Genomic DNA, 20,576 nt, shown 5'->3' on the forward strand with positions numbered 1-20,576 from the left:
CAGGCATTCAGAGGTTTTTCTCTTGTATTTCAACCACACTATACACTGCATTTCAAGTGAAATGTGAAGTGAATCTCAAGGTCTCTCAGGAATCCAAATGGAATTTGCATTGAGTCTTTGAAAGAAAGTGAAATCACATTTTCTCTGTGAGTTAGCTATTTGAATTCCTGCTTTATATAAATACTAGAAGCTGACCCTGATGTCCTCTAACATTAAAGTGAAAGAGGACACTAAGAAACTGATTTCACTTTAAAAGCTGTAGCTGGTAATGAGAATTAAATACTACATTCTGTTTCATTTTATCTTTGGGAATGTTAAATAATATTTAAAGAAAGGTCATGTTGATGCCACTTATCACATCATGAGATTAGCATATCTGTGATTCAGGTTGAGCTCTACATGATGACCAACTTAATAAGAATAATACAAATGTATCTCTGATTTTAAACATTTCCAATGAATGGCAATTTTACTAAATGAACAGCTATAAGCCACATGTCTTCACTTAAAAAGAAAGTATTTTTTAAGTATCTGCTACATCTTGGATGAATTAATTAACTTTTGCTGAAAGTACACTGCATTTTTTGGTGATCTTTGAGAATTACAGCTCCTCTGGTATCATTAAATAAGGAGCATTTTCTGCATACAAATGGAATACGTCTAACCAATCATATCTATGTGCTGAGACAATTTGTCTTAATAGATTCTACTTTTCTATATAGTAGTAAGAATAAGTAAATTCCAAAATCATCTCCAACACTAACATAACCACATGTTTTCCTTAAAGATACATTCTGGAGCTATTGGATAATAAAATAATGAATATATATTGAAAATATATATATATGTGTGTGTGTGTATATATGTGTGTGTATATATGTGTGCGTGTGTGTGTGTATATATATGTATAACACACACACATGTGCACACATATATATAGGGCTGCTGCAGACATTGGAAAAAATCTAGACATACCTAACACTTTGGAAGTGATTCCTAAACTTATTTTAGTAAACAAATATATTCATCATAGCTGGAAAATTATAGTCTTCCTTCCAGAGACCCAAGGAAAATGGTACAGATTTTTAATGTAAACATTTATGAGTTATTTTAAATGACAAGGAAAAGTAAAAACATAATTATGTTAGTATTAAAACCAGATATTCTGAGGCTCCATTTACACAAGTGGATTTAGATAATTTAGGTAAATATAGGTTATTTTCTTGAATTAACCAGTGAATGATTTCTGACAAACTGCCTCAGCATTACAAATTATTTTCTGATTCTCTATTTTACTCTGTGATATTTCACACACACACACACACACACACACACACACACACAACCAATTAAAATAGTGCAGCTTACCTGAATTTTACTACCTTGATCATAAACTCCTGGCTTCAAGCCATACTCCCTCCCTGCCTTGGCCTTCCAAAAGTGGTGGGATAACAGGTGTGAGCCATTGCACCTGGCCCTGTTTTACTACTTGGAATATCAGAATCATGACTGAAACAAATCATCTACTTCAAGTGTTATTAATTTGGGACTCTATGAAAACAGAAAAAATATTTTTTTGGGAATGAATGAAGCCACACTATGAGCTATAAACTCATTATGTATTAACTTGAGATGCCATGGGCTCCCAACTAATGACTACCATATTAGTCCATTTTCACTCTAGTATAAAAAACTACCTGAGACTGGGTAATTTATGAGCAAAAGAGGTTTAATTGACTCACAGTTCTGCAGGCTTAACAGTAAGCATGAATGGGAGACCTCAGGATACTTACAATTATGGCAGAAGGTTAAGGGGAAGTAAGCACCTCCTTCTCATGGAGACAGGAGAGAAAGAGAGTGAAGGGGAAGTGCCACACTTTTAAACCATCAGATCTCATGAGAACTCACTCACTATCATGAGAACTGCAAAGGAGAAATCCACCCCATCATCCAAATGCCTCTTACCAGGTCCTTCCTCCAATTCGACATGAGATTTGGACAGGGACACAAAGCCAGACCATATCAACTACAAACTGCTTCTGTTCTGATTGAGCTGAAATTTATCTGCTTTCTCTGTGTTCAGATCTCCTAAAACGTACCTACATCCTGTGCTGATTTCCTTATATATATGACAATTCTGTGTTTCAGAGACTCCTGCTATGTTACTGTTAGCAGAAAGTTTTTCTCATTTGCTTATGTATGAGTACAAAGTTTCTTCTAAGTGAAACCTCTACCATATTGTCCTAGGGAAGCTTTGGTTCTTTTCAACATATTCTAAAAACACGGTGGCCTTTTTTGCTCCTCACTGTGCTACACTTGCTACTTACTACTATTAAGTACTTGTTGATTAATTCTACCCAAAATATAAACACTGTGAATACATTTGTGTTTAACAAATTGGGTTCAAGATGAAAACAGACTTCCTTCATTCTCATAGGGCAGAATGAGGTCTTCCTCACTACTGTGTAATGCTATGCACTGGGGCAAGACAGTCCAAGGGCTGATTCCATTTAATCATTCTTCACCCAGTATTATGTAACCTGTACCAAGTGAGCCAGGCTTAATGCCATTACTCACAGAGATTTACATATGGAATATGAAGTTTTAAGTCCTTTGTTTCTTTATGTGAATATCTGTGGCTCTTATATAAATATTTCTTAAGAACAAGGTCTGAAAAAGTGGAATAATTCCAAATGTTGAAAATAGTTTTGAATTCTATTTTGCAAGTGTTATCAGGTTTGGACACATCAGTCATTCACATTTAAACAAATTAACTAATAGTATTTCCTATGAAAAACAACTCCCACTGGTCTCTCTTTAGATATTATTTAACCTTTATTAGATGTGCCCGTTTGCAAGGGAATATTTCTGAATGTGTTTCTCTCTTGTTTTAGTGCAGAATTCTCTGTAAATCTTTTGGTCTACATCTATAACTTTTAAATATATTTTATATATTAACATTTTCTATTAATCTTCTTACTTTTTGGTTTAGATTATTTTTCCCCTTTACATTCTGTGAAACACTCATATTATTCATTATTCACCTGCAGAGTTGTAACTGGATACAAAATAACTAAAAATTAAAAATCAAAAAATATATGTTGCAATCCATAAAATGTTCATTAGGAAAACAATGTCTCCTAAAAAGTTATAAGAGAGACAGAGATAAAAAGAGGAGAGGAGAAAAGCAAAAACTAAGTTCTCTCATTTTGTAATTAGTAACTGGAAAATTTTTACTCAAGTGTAACAGCTGACCTTCTCCCATATTAAATGCTTTTGGGCTACATGGGTCAATGGGAATACAAGCAGACCTAACCTTGGTCAGACATTGGCTTTGTATTTCAAATAAGATCATACCCTGATACTATTCCAATTGCTAGAAGTTTTTCAAAAACAACTTAAAAATTTGTATAATAATTCCAGAAAAGTAATTAATGTTAAATTTTTACCCTTTAAAGCCTTTAAATTCAATTTTGTTCTTAGAAATAGTATAGATGTAATAGAAGGAAGAAAAAAAAGACGAAAGGAAGGATGGAAGGAAGGAAGGAAAGGGAAGGAAGGAAGGAAGGAAGGAAAAGGAAAGGGAAGGAAGGAAGGAAGGAAGGAAGGAAAGGGGGGAAGAAGGAAGGAAGGAAAGGAAAGAAGGAAGGAAGGAAAAGAGGAAGGAAGGAAGGAAAGGAAAAGAAAGGAAAGGAAAGAAGGAAGGAAAGTAAAGGAAGAAGGAAGGAAGGAAAAGGAAGGAAAGAAAGGAAAGGAAAGAAGGGAGGGAGGAAGGAAGGAAGGGAGGGAGGGAGGAAAGGAGGGAGGGAGGAAGGGATACTTGGAGCCCATTAATGTGCAGTTAGGATCCTGGAAGCCATAGGGTAAAGCATTTCCTAAATATTAAAATAAGATTTTATGTCCTACATTTTTCCCAGATTAAGAACAGTTAACCTTTCCACTTAACCACTCTTTAGTGGCTTCTAAACCCCTGCCCACCCCCAAAACACAAGTAATATAATGCTTGTATAAAATGCTTCCAGAGTGAAAAACTGCTCAAATGAATAGAATGATTCAGTAAGGGTTAATGCATATAGCATGTATAGATTGCTGGTCTTCTAAGCTCTATATTGCAGTGAAATAAAAATTTGCCTAAATTTTATCTTAAAACAGTTTTATCTCTTTGTTTTTACTCAGACACTTATTTTGAGAACTGGAGTACCATTAAGGCTTTAAATGCAAATATTAGATACAGTAAGTATTGTGTGTGTGTTTGTACTGCAGAACAGTGAGCAAAAAAGGAGAATGCAAGGAGCTGAGTTGAATTGACACAAAACTCACAAACCCTGGAAACTGCTTAGTTTGTGTTTAGGCTTTTATTTGCCATTTATACATTTCTTATAAAAATAGACTATGAAAGAAATAAATTTTAAATTATATGTACTTTTTTATCATATTGTAGAAGAAACATTTTATGATATGTCCTATATATAGGACACTGTTCTAAATATTTGTGTGAGTGTGTGTGTGTAAAACATGTAATCTCATAAAGCCCTATAGGATAGTGTCATCCCCATTTTACACAGTAGGAAATGAAGCACAGAGAGGTATAAAATTTTCCCAATACCACTAAGCTCGTGAGGGTAGAATAGGATTTGAACTCAAACAGTCTATTCTGGCATGAATACTACATTGCCTCCTAATATATTAAGACTCTCCATCTTAAAAATGTATAAATACAAAATTTGCATAGTCACTTGGAAGCCTTTGCATCCCAATCATTTTAATTTGCTGTAGTGAACCTAGAAAAGTGATCCCAAGCAGCAGACACCTTTTCTGAAATTTTTATAAATAAAATTTAGTGTTAAATAAGTCAATATGGTGAGTATCCTAGAATAAGCCTGGAAACATATTTCAAATATGTGTATTTTTGTACATTTTAAATGTTTTTAATGTGCATCTAAAACTCCTTTTATGAAAGACCAACTTGTATGTTTAATGTGTTTCAGCTTTTAAGAAGCACCTGTTTAAATACATGGCGTTAGGGATCAGGGGTTGCTGGCATTGTGACTGAGGCCACATTTCCTCGGCTAACGGGGAGCAGAGGCATTCATGTCATTCTGAGAACAGGGTGATGTGAATGGATCAGTGAGCAGCAGGGTCACCGAGGTAGAACTGGTGGAGCCCAAGTGAAAAATAGAGCATCAGTAATTTTATACTGATTTGTTGGTAGAAAAGAGTCTACCTGGTGCCACATCTGATTTATGGAACAAACTGGACGTGTAATGAGAGTCCAGATATAACTGACCTCTTTGAAAGGAAGTCACAACGTTTTTTTTGATATACTTCATGTATATATTCATGAATACATTATCACTATGCGGCAGTTTCATTTTGTTCTGCAACTCATTCTTATGTTTAGATTTATTCTAATTTCTTTGTAAGAATAGACAAACATAGAATCAAAAGTGTAATTTACTTCATTCTTTTACTGCTCCGTTCCTGCTGAATATTTTGTTTTGTATATTCCTTCTCATGACAACAATGCCAAAAGGAAAAGTATGCTCGGAGTGAAATTGTTACCATGGTAATCTCAACATTAAAGTTTCAAAGTGCTCAACTGTTGCCCTCAAAAAAAGTCACAAATAAAAATCTACTCATTTTTGTAAGGTGGATGGCATAACCCTTGTTGCAGCATGTACATAATGACATTCACCAATCTTGAACTTTAGAGAGAGTCCAAATGTTTCTGGTGAACTGAAATTCTGTTTTGTTCAGTTGAAATAAGTGGGTTATAACTATGCAATTGCTACAGTATTTACTGAAATGAAATACTGTACCAATGTATAAAGAGAAGCTAATTTTCATCAAGCAAAGTAGACATCAAAAAAACTATTTTACATAGCACTGCTTAGACAACCAAATTAAAGAAGTAATTTTTGTAGGTTTAATTATATATGTCATAACTAGAGTATGCCAGCTTTTCTGTCTCAACAATCACATTTTTAAAATATATTGATTAAGGGAAAAAAAGTCTCATTTGCCAGTGAAGCTTTGGATATTTATTAATTAAGATAATTTCATGGCTTTAATCCAATGTTTAAAAATCTTTTATCTATCTCAAAGTGGCTTAAAGATTTTAAACAGTCTTTCCTGTGGCTTTTATCTTTAATTTTATCCTGTAGTGAATTGTAAAAGTAATGAACAAGGGCAATTGGATGACTCCTCTTGCATATACACTCAGGAAAGCGCTCTCATCATCGATATATCCAAATTTGTGTAAAATATATTTATTATTATATTCATTATTATAATATTATTATATTTATCTTTATAAGGTCACATATATTAAGGTAGAAGCATTTCTGTTTTAAAATTACCAGGCAGTGACAGTAGGAAAACTTGTAGGCAAGCTAATTAACAACTAGGTCCTTCCCATTTTTCAAGGTTGTCACGGATGCTCTCAATATTTAAATTATACATTAATATGCTAGACACAGAATAATCATGTCTTCTGAAGTTGGAATTTTTGTTTGTGTCTTAGATTCCATTAAACTTTAATTTTTAATTTGTTAATGGTTCAGGACAGAGCTTAACTTCTGCTTATTGTGAAATTTTAGTTTAAAATTTTTGTTTTATTAGATTTTTTCACATTCTAATAAAAATGTATAGGCAAATGAAATTATGTAAAGAATATGTTGCTCTTTTCTGTAATATAGTAAGGGAAACTGTCACTTCTAACTGACTACTTTTGTGGTAAAAAACCAAAGAGTAACACTGAAAACACAATATTTGTTTCAGTAAAAATTTTCCTATTTGCTCAATAATTCAATATTTATTATCATATTTCATGGTAATACTTTTCTGGAAGTTTGTTTAAAAATTTATGTTTAAACAATTTATTTGTAGTCTGCTCCAAGGAAGTTTCAAAAACATATGTGTATTCTATTTTACTGTTTCATTATCATCTGTTCAGTTTCATCCAAAATATATTTTTCTTGTGATTGGGAGACACCAGATATCACAATCAACATACAAGTTTTATGCTTTTGATAATATCTGAAAAGTGTTTTAACATTGTAGTTGATAGCAAATGACTTAATAATTGATCCTCAAGTAAGTGAATGGAAGGTTACTCAATACTAATGGTAGTAGGCAATACAGAATGGATATTTGGTAGATACAACTTGTGCTCCACAAACTCTCAATTGCAAGAAATGTTTCATCATCCATTTTTCTTAAAATCAAATTTCATCTGATTCTGGACCCTAATCCTAGTGAGTTCCCTGGAAATTCCATCTACCATTATTGTACCACCCTTCCCTTTCTCCCACCTTTCCCTCCTGCCCATTGCAGCCTCTAAAAATTCCAGGGATCTAATGAAGACACTTAAGGTTCCACTGGTACTAACTTCACTTTGGCTGCCATGGATGAGTAGCAGTGCTTCTGCTGCTATTTTTGCCCTCCTCCTGGGTATAGAAATTTTTCTCAGAACTTGATCCAGACACACTCGTGTACCATGTAGCTATTTCTCTATTTCCTACCCTCTTCTACTGTCAGTGTGAGTTCCTCAGGCCTGCATGGCCCTCTGCCTCCTTCCTTTTGAAAAATCTTTCCAGCTTTCTAGTCCAAGCCTATAGTTTATCTCTTTCTCTTACATCTCCCCAAACATCCAGCCCCATTTCTGCCAGAGCTAGTATTGCTTCTCAAAAAGTTGAGCCTTTTATAAAAGAAAAAACATTTAATATTCCAGATAATCATATAATGCAGTTACTAGTTTTATCCCTCTTTTATGAATGAGGAAATTGAGGGCAGGGCAGATTGAGTGGCATGCCCAAGGTTACAAAGCTAGTAAGTGACAAAACCCAGATGTGAACACAGCCTAGCACCAGAGAGATCCAGTTACCTTGTTGAATGGGGGGAAACAAATATTAGAATGACATGCGGTGGCTCCTACCTGTAATCCTAGCACTTTGGGAGGCCGAGACAGGTGGGTCACCTGAGGTCAGGAGTCCGAGACCAGATTCACCAACATGGTGAAACCTTATCTCTACTAAAAATACAAAAATTAGCCAGGACATGGTGGCTCGTGCCTGTAATCTAAGCTACTCGGGAGGCTGAGGCATAGGAGGCTAAGGCAGAAGAATAGAAGAATTGCTTGAACCCGGGAGGCAGAGGCTGCAATGAGCTGAGATTGTGCCACTGCACTCCAGCCTGGGCAACAGGCTTTTTCTGTGAGACTCCATCCAAAAAAAAAAAAAAAAATCAACAAGAAACGTTTTTTGTTGAAGAAAATAATTTTTTTATGTTATTTTACATTTATTACTAGTATTTGGCTAAGGCATGCCTGTCCAGTCCAACCATGCATTTCCAGGCATATGCTTCTAAAGGAGTATAAGTTGTGTTTAATTAAATGGTGGTGTGTGACAGGCCTAGGTTGAAGTTGTACTTCTGCCACCTGCTACTTTCATTAGGCCTTATTTTTTCTCTCTGTATTAGTACTAAAAATGTGAGAAAATGCATTCGTGTGTCCTCCTCCCTTCCATAAGAAAGTAAATCACCTTTTGAAAAGTATCTAAGTAAGTGAAAGCTTTTGCTCCTCAACCAACTTATTTCAATTACCATCACTGGTCAGATCCATTTGTTCACCAGGAGAATTCAGTGAATCCAGCAGTTTGCCAGAGGCTTTAATCATATGCTATACAGTAAAGCCCGAAAAGGCACTTTCCCCAAGGGACTTTTGTGTAAAGAACTGTGCTTCTGGGAAAACATTCATCATGAATTATTTGTTTACACCTGCAGTATTTGGTAATGTAGAAACGACCAATGTGCTATTGGCCATGTAAAAGACAAAGAGAATGTCTAAATAGCTGAAGGCAAATCACAGCAGGATGTAATGTGCTTAGAGTCTTCTACTAGGGCAGCATCACAGTGTAACTCCTGACTCTGCACATATGCAGCATGAAAACCTACCTAGCAGAAAAAGCAAAATGGAAGAAATTTTGGTCCAGTGCCATTAGCTCACTTGAATATAAATGTGGCCAAATTCTCCACTCTCTCAAAACTTGCATTACTACATGGAGGATCTTAATGCCACTATTTTATGTAAATGTATTTAATAACTATCTTCCAAAAGAAAGTCTAAATAAATTTGTGATGTTCTTTCTAGCCAACAAAACAATAACCACTATGACTAATCTTTGTTAAGCTTCTGTAAGAAAATTACATGGCGTGCGTAAGTGTGCTTTCTTATTAATTAGCATTTTTTAAATAGAAAAAAATATGTATTTCTACTTATGTATATGTGCAGGAGATTTTTAAAATCAGTTTCCTTAAAATTGATGTTTTTGTTTAGTACAGTGAACGTTTAAATAAAGATCACTTTCAAACATGCCATTTTAATATCACATTAGATATACACTAAAATACATGAAAATAATTTATCAAATATTTATTGAGTGCCTAATATGTGCAAATATTATTCAAGGTGCTGGGAGTAAAAGAGTTTTGCTTCTTATATTCCTTATTTGATCGTAGCTTTCTCATTTTAAGAAATCAACCAAGATTACATGAATTACTAGCAGTTACAAAATACACTGCAAGTTAGTCACATATTTTTAAAAAATCACTGAGTTAAACCATGGCAGGCAAAGCATTATTCCCAATAATAAAGACAAGCAGTCAACCTAGGTGCCCATCGGTGGTGGATTGGATAAAGAAAATATGGTATATATACACCATGGAATACTACATAGCCATAAAAAGAATGAAATCATGTGCCTTGTAGCAATATGGATGCAGCTGGAGGCCACTATCCTAAGTAAATTAACACAGGAAAAGAAAACCAAATACTGCAAGTTATCACTTATAAGTGGGAGCTAAACATTGGGTACTCAGGGATATAAAGACGGCAACAGTAGACACTTGAGACTATTAGAAGGGAGAGGGAGGGAGGGGGCAAGGGTTGCAAAACCAACTACTGAGGACTATGCTCAGTACCTGGGTTCATTCATACCCCAAACCTCAGTATCATGCAATGAGTCTAGATAACAAACCTGTACATGTCCACACCCTCTGAATCTAAAACAAAAATTGAAAAAAAAAAAAAAAAGAAAGTCAGCCAAAGAAGAACGAACTCTCTTGTATGTCTGAATCATGGAGTAAGTCCTGGGAATCTTAGCTCCAGGTCACAGAAACTATTCAGTCTTTTTCTTTTAGGAGGGACTGTAAAGGCTAAATTTGGCCACCAGACTTATTCAGCTTCATTGCAAATTCCTCATTGCAATTTCCCTCCCCTTTAAGATTGAGTACAGTGAAGTGGCTAAGTATTTACCTAAGCTTTCAGATCAACATGGTACAGGCAAATGTGTGGGATATGGAGTCAAATAAACTTGAATTTTAATATTAGCTCCATTTGTAAATGGCACGACAAGCTTCTTGTTTTATTTTTTTTCCATATCTCATCTCTGAAATAAGGATCAGAATGCCTATACAGTGGATTTTGCAAGATTACAAAGCAAACATCATATGCAAAATACTTAACTTCTTCCAGGTTGCAATGCAGGAGTGAGAAAGGCATACACTAAACACCTTATTTTGTGTGTGTGTGTGTGTGTGTGTGTGTTTCTATGTGTGTGTGATGGCAAATTGTGATAAGGACTAGGATGGTTAGGAACAAGGTGCTGTAAAAGAGAAGAATGGTGTGGAGATCAATATTTAGTTTGGGGAATTCAGTAAGACATTTTTTAGGAAGTAAAATCAGGTTGAGGCTTGGATGACAGGCAAGAATCATCCAGGAAAAGATTTGGAAAAATGCTGGAAAACTTTTAGGCAGTCAAGTGTGTAGTGCCCTCAAGAATCAGAAAAGCCAGTGGTATGGTAAAGATCATCTTGCAATGGGATGTGAAATGTATTGGGCCTCATTTAAAGAGTGACTACTTAATTTATATTCTGAACTAGGAAACTTTAAGAGTGAAGGTGGTAGGGAAGAGGTAATTTTCACCATCATGAAAGAAGAACAGGTATAAACTGGAAGTGTCTTGGGCACACAAGGCTGCACCAACACCCTACTAACTGGTCATACCAAAGAGCTTGGATTTTGTTCTGAATGCGAGAGGAGGCCACTGAAGGCCATTCAGTAAGGAGTTACAGTATCTGATTTATCTCTTAATAAAACTACCCACTGTAGTGGTCTGTAAGATTCTTGGATTATGTTATTTCTCGTAGTATAAGCAAAATTAAAAATTCCAGTTTGATGGCATTTTAGATAAGGTTGAATTTCTTTTGAAATTATAGCTCATTCATGAAATAAATGGCAAAGGAGGAGGTGTCTTTAGTAGTTTAAAAAGGGGATGTAGAAGTTCCTTCGCTGTTGTCTACTATTTGGGAATATCCAAAATCAGTTGTCTTGGGGCAATGAGGGGCATAAAATCAATATTATTTGCCCTCCCTATCTCTCCCAGTCCTCTGTTTCCTTTGTCCCTTTGTACTAGGTATGTGGTTCTACTAGTCCTCATATGACTCAATGAAAGTAAATCGTAAAAATAGCAATGATAAGAAGTCATACTGATTACTAGAAAACATGTCTTCAACTTCACATTCATTGTCTTATTTAATTCTCAAACAGTGAGGTAGGTATCACTAACCCTCTTCTACAAATGAGAAAATTAGCTGTATAGGGGTTAAGGTACTTGTCCAGCTTTACATAACTAGTGAGTGAAAAGTTGAAATTCCTCCAAGATTATCTGATGGCAGAGCATCTCTTCTAGCCCTCTATACTAGAGATGGCAGGTCAGTGACTATTCAGAACTCTGTTTTGGTGATGCAACGGAAGCGAAAAGGGGATTATGTTAAATACTATTTGGTGGGTTTAGTGTAGCAAGTCTAGTCTCTAATATCAATAACACATGCAAAAAATGTTATGAGAAATTTCTGTTTTCAGCTGTCATTATTATTATTGAGTATAATTAATAGCCATGATACTTCAAAAATGTGAATGGTGCACTGGTACTATGATTGCCTTCTTTAATTTTTTTTCTTTTCTTTTGAGATGGAGTCTCGCTCTGTTGCCCAGGCTAGAGTACAGTGGCACTATCTCGGCTCACTGCAACCTCCGCCTCCTGGGTTCAAGCGATTCTCCTGCCTCAACCTACCGAGTACCTGGGATTACAGAAGCCTACCACCACAAACAACTAATTTTTCTATTTTTAGTAGAAACAGGATTTCACCATCTTGGCTAGGCTGGTCTTGAACCCCTGACCTTATAATCCACCCACCTCGGTGTCCCAAAGTGCTGAAATTATAGGCATGATGCTATTTTTTTTTTTAATGAGATGAACTATTTTTTTTTTGAGGTTGTAGTTTTGACTCTATAGCATCCATGCTTACTATAATGAAATGAAAATATTTCATGTGCTGAGTTAAAGATAGAATAAGACCATATTTTGAACATAATATCTCAATAGTAATAAACAATTTATGATTGCCTAGTCACTCTTCATTGAAAAAGAAAACCACAATAATTAGGAAACTGCTACAGAAAAACAGAACTTACTATAAAAAATGTTTAAAATTCCCTTGCATATAGGTAAAATGTCATTAATTGTTGTAGAATTTATTTTGATATTGAGTATGTAATTGAGTCCTTAATATTTCTCCTGAAAGCTGTTTCATCCTTATCTTTTTCCTTTTCTGATTAAAGTACTAGAAAATAAGAAGTTATTGTAAAAATTAACATAGTTTAAAAACTTACCTATTGTATAATAGTACAAAGCCCATCAGAAGTAGTGAAGTATAAACACATAGCACATAATATTCAGGCTGTTGATAGAAACGGGTTTGTGAAGAAAGCAGGAAAATTAGCAACCTTCTTAAGGTCGATGTTTGTTATCTTCAGCTTACATATGGTGAACATATTTAAATCTTGTTCACCTTCTTAATGGGATATGCATGATTAGACTTGCCACTTGTGGAAATATTCAATCTCAGAAAAATAGAGCCCATCTAGGAAAATCATGAAAGTAAATTTTGTTTTTTCACCATTATTCGGAGTATAAAATGGATTTGGTTTTTGATGATTTTGTCTTTAATAAAATAATACTGTGGTAAAAATCATTTTAGTTTTTATCAACAAATACGTTATTCCTCACACAGAACCTTAGAATTATATCTCATTGAATCACATTAGAATCATTTAGGGACCTTCCAAATAAATTGGGACTGATATATGTGAAATAGTGTTTGGATACACAGCTTGTATTCTGTTCTTTCTGGGAATAATAGCACAACCGTTCTTAGAAAAACCCACTCATCTCTCCATATAAAGCTGTTTGTTTTGTGTGGGTTTGTCTTCATCCCTACCTAAAGCAACAGAATATGTAAACAAACCTGAATCGTGGCCAGGTAAGTGGTTTGCAGTAGGTACATGTCTTTAGTCTGTCTGATCTATCCACATGTCTTGGCTTTTCATGGAAAAACAAGCCTCCCCTTTTTGTGGCCGTGAATAAGACAGTGTGTAGCCCTGTTTGCTGCCTGTCATTATTTTCTAACCTTAGGTAACCAGTATTTAGATAAAACTGTCAAGTACAGAAGCCTTATAGAGAAACAGAACAAAAGCATGTCTTAGGTGACATTGTGGAATTTCTGACTCAAGTCACACCTTAGCTTAGCACTATCACCGTGTTCTTCAGCAGAGTACACTAACATGTTTGTCTACTATTTTAGTCAGTTTGAGTTCAGTTTTCTGAATATAAAACCAAGACAATTTCTTGGATATGTGAAACCAAGATAGTTTTAATTGATGCAATAAACTATTTATTTTAAATGAAAATATTATTTCACCTTAGACTTGTGAAATGCAGAATAAATAAAACAATCAAATACATGTGAACCATCGGCTTAAAAAACCCTTCTGTGAAAACTTTGAGAGAAAATCTGAAAGAATTACTTTCTGGTTGGGTTGCATATTGGGTATCTGTTGGGGTATAGGTCGTTTTGAGTTGTTGTGGGATAGTCATTTATAGTTCCACTGATTTGGAATTTTTGTATGGGCAGGAACTGTTTAATCATTTGGTGGGAGGAATCTCCTGATGGCAAATAGGCTCTGCGATATTTAGGGAATAGGCTAAGCTGCTGTAATAAATATCTAAAAAATCAAGGACACAATCAAGGAAGATTTTTTTCTTCTCACTTTACAGTCCATGCGTAGGCAGGCAGTCCAGAAACAGGAGGTAGCTCTGGTCCTTGTGGTTATGTGAGCATGCCCCACCCAATGGACGGTAGTGCTACTTTGTCATCTTCTACTTGGCTTCCATTTCTGGATCCAAGACAGATGTTCCACCTGTCACCCTTTGCCAGCCAGCAGAAAAGGGAAAGGAAAATAAGTGGAGGATAAACAGTTTCTTTTAGGAATTATGATTTGGTAATTGTTTATACTGTTTTCATTCACATCCTATTGTCCAAAACTTAGTCAAAATCATATGACTCACCTGGTTGCAATAAAGACTAGGGAATGTAGTCTGGCTAAAACTCTTTAGTGTCTTCATATGATAGAGATGAGAGCACTGGGGACAAGTTAGGTATGCTTCACAAGCACATTTCTCTATATTGCCAGACCATTAATAAAAAACTCTTATACCTGTCTATGTAGTTATATCAATGTGTGTATATATATAGCAGGCCTTTTGTATTCATGAGTTCCACATCTATTGATTCCAGCAACCACAGATCAAAAATTAAACAAAAATTAAAATAAAAAATAAGACAAACTCTAAAAACAATATAGTATGACTATTTACATAATCTTTACATTGTATTAGGCATTATAAGTAATCTAGAGATAATTTTTTTTTTTAGATGGAGTCTTGCTCCATTGCCCAGGCTGGAGTGCAGTGGCACAATCTCGGCTCACTGCAGCCTCCACCTCCCAGGTTAAAGTGAGTCTCCTGCCTCAGCCTCCCGAGAAGCTGGGATTACAGGCAAGCAACACCACGCCTGGCTACTTTTTGTATTTTCAGTAGAGATAGGGTTTCGCCATCTTGGCCAGGCCGGTCTAGAACTCCTGACATCAGGTGATCTGCTCACCCCAGCCTCCCAAAGTGCTGGGATTACAGGCAAGAGCCACCATACCCGGCCGAGATAATTTAAAGTATACGAGAGGATGTGCACAGGTTATATGCAAATACTATGCTATTTTATATAAGAAACTTGAGCATCTGTGGATTTTGGTGCCCTTGGGTGAGTACTGGAACCAATCCCCTACAGATGCCAAGGAATGACTATACATATGTATATGTACAATTTGTATATATATCACACATATTTATATGTATATATGTATCATGTATATGTATATGAATGTAGATATGTGTGTGTATATATTATGTATATACTCCATACAGAAATACTTTCCTTAATTTTTATGTGTTTTTACAAATTAGTGAAAACTCAAGTTCTAAAAAAACTAAAATAAAGTTATAATTAGTAACCACAGTAGAATGTATAATTGCAATTTCTTGATAATCCTCAGTCAATTAAGTGGGATAAGAAAATTTCATTTCAATTGATCATAAATATTTATAGAAAATGACTAAATATATTAACATATTACCTATGTTCAGAAGTTTATATCATTTGTTACAACATTTCCTGGCATAAAAGTGTGAGAAAAATAAACTTACATGAATGAGGCAATTAGTCAATTATTTTCCTTCTGGGAAGTTAGTTATTCAAGGCCTCTTGGTGAGCAGCAAGGGGCATAATTTTTATCTTTATGACCTCCTAATAATGTTTTTCAGTATCAAATAATTGAATGACTACTACTTTAAGTCTGATTTAGACAGATATTAATGATGTCACCTAATCAGCCTGAGTGGCTGAGTTTATACAGCATGGGGGCTGTCTTTCAAATGCATATTAAAACAAAAATTTGCATTACCTAATTTCTTGTGTTCCCAAGGAATTACTAAGGTGTAAGTCCTGCAGAGTTTTGCTGCCCAGGACAATGAATGGCCCAAACAATGAGATTCTGGGATGGCAAAATCAAATATCCCAATAGCATCTTAATATGGATTTAGTAATTTTGTTTAAGCCACTACTAGCTGAATACTCACCCTATCCCAGGCATGTCCTAAGTCCTTCACATTTAAGCCTTTCAACCTCCTTTAGGTAAGTACTATTATCACCATTTTACAGATAGAAAACCTGAGACTTGGAAAATTGATAGGATGGTTCAAGACAAGACAAAGATTTTTCTTTTCTTTTACTCCCAATTCTTGAAAATTATACAAATCTTTTGAGAAGTGTCTGTTCATATCCTTTACCCACTTTTTGATGGGGTTGTTTGTTTATTTGTTTGTTTTCTTGTAAATTTGTTTAAGTTCCTTGTAGATTCTGAATATTAGTCCCTTGCCAGATGGATAGATTGCAAAAATTTTCTCCCATTCTGTAGGCTGCCTGTTAACGCTGATGATAGTTTCTTTTGCTGTGCAGAAGCTCTTTAGATTAATTAGATCCTATTTGTCAATGTTGGCTTTTGTTGCCGTTGCTTTTGGTGTTTTAGTCATGAAGTCTTTGCCCATGCTTATATCCTGATTGGTACTACCTAGGTTTTCTTCTAGGATTTTTATGATTTTAGGTCTTACGTTTAAGTCTTTAATCAACTTTGACTTGATTTTTGTGTAAGTTGTAAGGAAGGGGTCCAGTTTCAGTTTTATGCATATGACTAGCCAGTTTTCCCAACACCACTTATTAAATAGGGAATCCTCTCCCCATTGCTTGTTTTTGTCAGGTTTGTCAAAGATCAGAAATTTATGCAGCCAACAAACATATGAATAAAAGCTTCTGGTCATTAATGAAATGCAAATCAAAACCACAATGAGATACCATCTCATGCCGGTTAGAATGACGATCATTAAGAAGTCAGGAAACAACAGATGCTGAAGAGGATGTGGAGAAATAAGAACACTTTTACACTGTTGGTGGGAGTGTAAATTAGTTCAACCATTGTGGAAGACAATGTGGCGATCCTGCAAGGATCTAGAAGCAGAAATACCATTTGACCCAGCAATCCCATTACTGGGTATATACCCAAAGTATTATAAATCATTCTGCTACAAAGACACATGCACACGTATGTTTATTACAGCACTCTTCACAATAGCAAAACCTTGGAACCAACCCAAATGCCCATCAATGATAGACTGGACAAAGAAAATGTGGCACATATATACCATGGAATACTACCCAGCTATTGAAAAAGGATGAGTTCATGTCCTTTGCAGGGACATGGATGAAGCTGGAAACCATCATTCTCAGCAAACTAAAACAAGAACAGAAAACCAAACACTGCATGTTCTTACTCATAAGTGGGAGTTGAACAATGAGAACATATGGACACAGGGAGGGGAACATCACACACCAGGGCCTATCTGGGGGGTCGGGAGTTAGGGGAGGGATAGCATTAGGAAAAATACCTAATGTAGATGACAGATTGATGAGTGCAACAAACCACCATGGCACGTGTATACCTATGTAACAAACCTGCATATTCTGCACATGTATCTCAGAACTTAAAGTATAATAAAAATAAATACGTAAATAAATACATAAATAAATAAAATTGGCAACCAATAAATGTTTGTTAAATTAAAATGGATCATATACGGCCTTTGTGGCAGCCATGGAGATGTGCCACTTAAATTAACATGTTTCAAAGAATGCAGTTAGCTGATGGCTTCCCCATTTGGCATCCCCTACTATATTTAAACCATGCTTATGCTCTCCCAAGATGGTTCCCAGACAAGGATTGAGCATGACTGGGATTTGAGTTAAAATAAAATATAAAATAAAATAAAAAAGAAAATTATACAAATTTTGCTTACATCTAGGTAAAAGTGGGTGTATCAGTCTGGGTTCTAGAGAGAGAGAAAGAGAAAGACAAAAGCATTTTAAGGAATTGTCTTGCACGATTATGGAGGCTGGTAAGTCTGAATTTGTAGAGTAGGCTATCAGGCAGGGCATTCAGGTAAGAGTTGAAGTTGCAGTCTTGAGTTCAAAATTTGTAGGGGAGACCAGCAGACTGGTACCTCGGATAGGATTTCTGTGTTACAGTTTTCAGGCAGAATTCCTTCTTCACCAGGAAACTTCAGCTTTTGTTCTTAAGGCCTTCAGCTGGTTAGATGAAGCCCATCCACATTTTAGAGGGCAAATTGCCTTACTTAAAGTCAACTGCCTATACATGTTAACCACATCTCCAAAACTACTGTTTGACCAAACAACTGAGCATCAGAGCCTAGCCAAGTCAATATATAAAATTAACCCTCTCAGTGGATTTCCAAACACTGCACCCACACACAACTATTTTCACCCCTAAACCTTTTTTAATGCAAAAACTCAGAACTAATACTAAATTAAACCGAATTTAGGTTTCTCACCATTTGGATACAGCTATGAGGAGATTGGACATGAAAGTTATTTTTCAAGGCACAGCTGGGATTTCAAGTTGTGCGAAATAAAATTTTCTTTGATAATATACATGTAAGCTAGGAGGGATCAGGAAAAATAAGGATTAGAGAGGCATATTTTCACGGATTGCAGTAAAAACTGAAGGCAATTTCTTGCTCCAGGTAGTATTAAGAAGGTGGAGTTTCTGAAAGATTTAATATTAACAACTGCTGTGCCTTCTTTAAGGTTAACAGTGCTAGGGTAAGAAGAAAGTATATGATTTTCAGAATAAAACTTTTATTAACAAACCCATTGTCCTTGGGCAGGTGGCTCATTGCCTGAGGCAGAGCTTTGTGAAGGCACATTACGACAGTGGGCATGCAGGGCTTACTAATGTGCCTGGCTGATATGCATGCTTCATTAGTGCCTGCCAAGGGGGACTCAGCCCTGCAAGCCTGGTTCTCGGCTGGTGGGCCTCTGTGCAGCCAGCTTCCTAGATGCCCCTTTCTTCCAGCTGAGCCCTGCTGACTTCAGAAGTTAAAGCCCTCAAGATACTTCCTCTGCTTCCAACTATTAGTTGTTTTTTTTTTTGTCTTATTACAAAAGTAATATATATAACTTGAATAAAAATTAGGAAAAAAAGATAGACAAAAAAGTATCTGTACTGCCATAATCCATGTTGATGCGTATTTTTACAATCTTTTAAATTTAGTATAGATGTTAATGTGGATCTGGCTGTGGATACAGATAGAATATAGTTACAAAAATGGTTATGCTTTCTATAGTGCTTTCTGCCCTGCTTTTTTATTGTGTCATTAATATAGTTGCTTGTCAATAGAAGTTCTACAAGTTTTGTTAGGACTACATTAATTTCTGTTATATTGACAGTCTCAACAGTAGTTGAATTAAAATGTATAATCCACTGATAAAGTTTAAGTATGTTATTCCACTAGAACACACATTTCTGAGATTTTTATGGTTCTCAGGCTATCAGGCATACATTAATATTTCTTTGTCTTTAAGCAGAAGAAACAGAAAAAGATACTCTAATACATTCTAAATCACTATCCTCTAATAAGTAATATCAGAGCCATATTATAGTAAGCCAAATTCTTGGAGGCAATAAGTAATACTTAGGAGTAAATGGGAGTTTAAAATGTAATTATCCCAAGTTTAGAAATATGAGGGATTAATCAAGGACAATTTGTTTTTAAATTTTGCGAGCTTTAAGGCACCAGGCTCTAAATCCAAGACAAATTTTCAGTGCCCTCTAACTATTGTCTTATATTCCTGTGTCTGAGTATGATCTGTTTTATTGAATTAGATTAAAATTAAGTTTTGGAGCTTATTATACAGTGGTCTCCAAAGAACATACTTTTTCTTCACTACTGCCTTTTTACAGATTGCTGATATCCACAATGTAAAGCCGTACCACATTGTTTATTTCTGGAATGACTATCTTAAAACGTGAAGATAGTTAAATTGTAGAATCCAAGTTTTTCTTCCCTGTTTTTCTGCCTCTTCTACCAATATATGAATTTTCCAAAATCACAAAGATAGCAGCATAATTAACACTTTAGACTCAAGTCTTTGTTATACAAGAACTGCTCTACAAATAGTCATGAGCTTCTGGAGTCTAGGTATGGCCCTATTATCAATCAAATTGAGAAAGTAGCCGGTTCCCAGTTTCATCACTTGGAAAATGAGGTAGTCGAACTAAAGGATCATTAAATACTTCCAAATATGGTATAATTCTAGTGTAGTAGTTCTTCTTGGAGCCCAGAGGCCTCTTCTAACTCATGCATTGATGATTGAGTACCAGTCCTGGTATTTTGTTGTGGTCAGTGTCAAAATGCCAAAAAACAATCCAGTCTAGCAAGTTTAATATATAGTATTAAATAACACAAAACTTGGCCAGTCACTTGAGCAACTGATAGTCCTTTTAGAATCAAGAAGATGCCTACAAGAGATAAAGTCTCAGGCTACCAGAGTAAAGGCCCAGGTACACCTGACAAAATAGATATCTGTCACCCATCTTCTCTCCTCCTTTACCTCAGTTCTAAATTCAGGTTTCAAGTAAGTGTATATGATTGGTGAAGCCTAAATTACATTTAGAATCACTCGCAAGGTCTCTGGGATATATCATATTTTATATT

The 20,576-nt window shown here is 35.4% G+C and overlaps 1 protein-coding gene across 3 annotated transcripts in view; it reads left to right on the forward strand.

Moving 5' to 3' along the window:
* Positions 1-20,576, forward strand: part of ADGRB3 (adhesion G protein-coupled receptor B3) — a 734,436-nt gene that overhangs the window by 441,352 nt on the left and 272,508 nt on the right. The window lies entirely within an intron of this gene.

This window comes from Chlorocebus sabaeus, chromosome 17 (genome assembly GCF_047675955.1).
Source record: "Chlorocebus sabaeus isolate Y175 chromosome 17, mChlSab1.0.hap1, whole genome shotgun sequence".
NCBI lineage: Eukaryota > Metazoa > Chordata > Mammalia > Primates > Cercopithecidae > Chlorocebus > Chlorocebus sabaeus.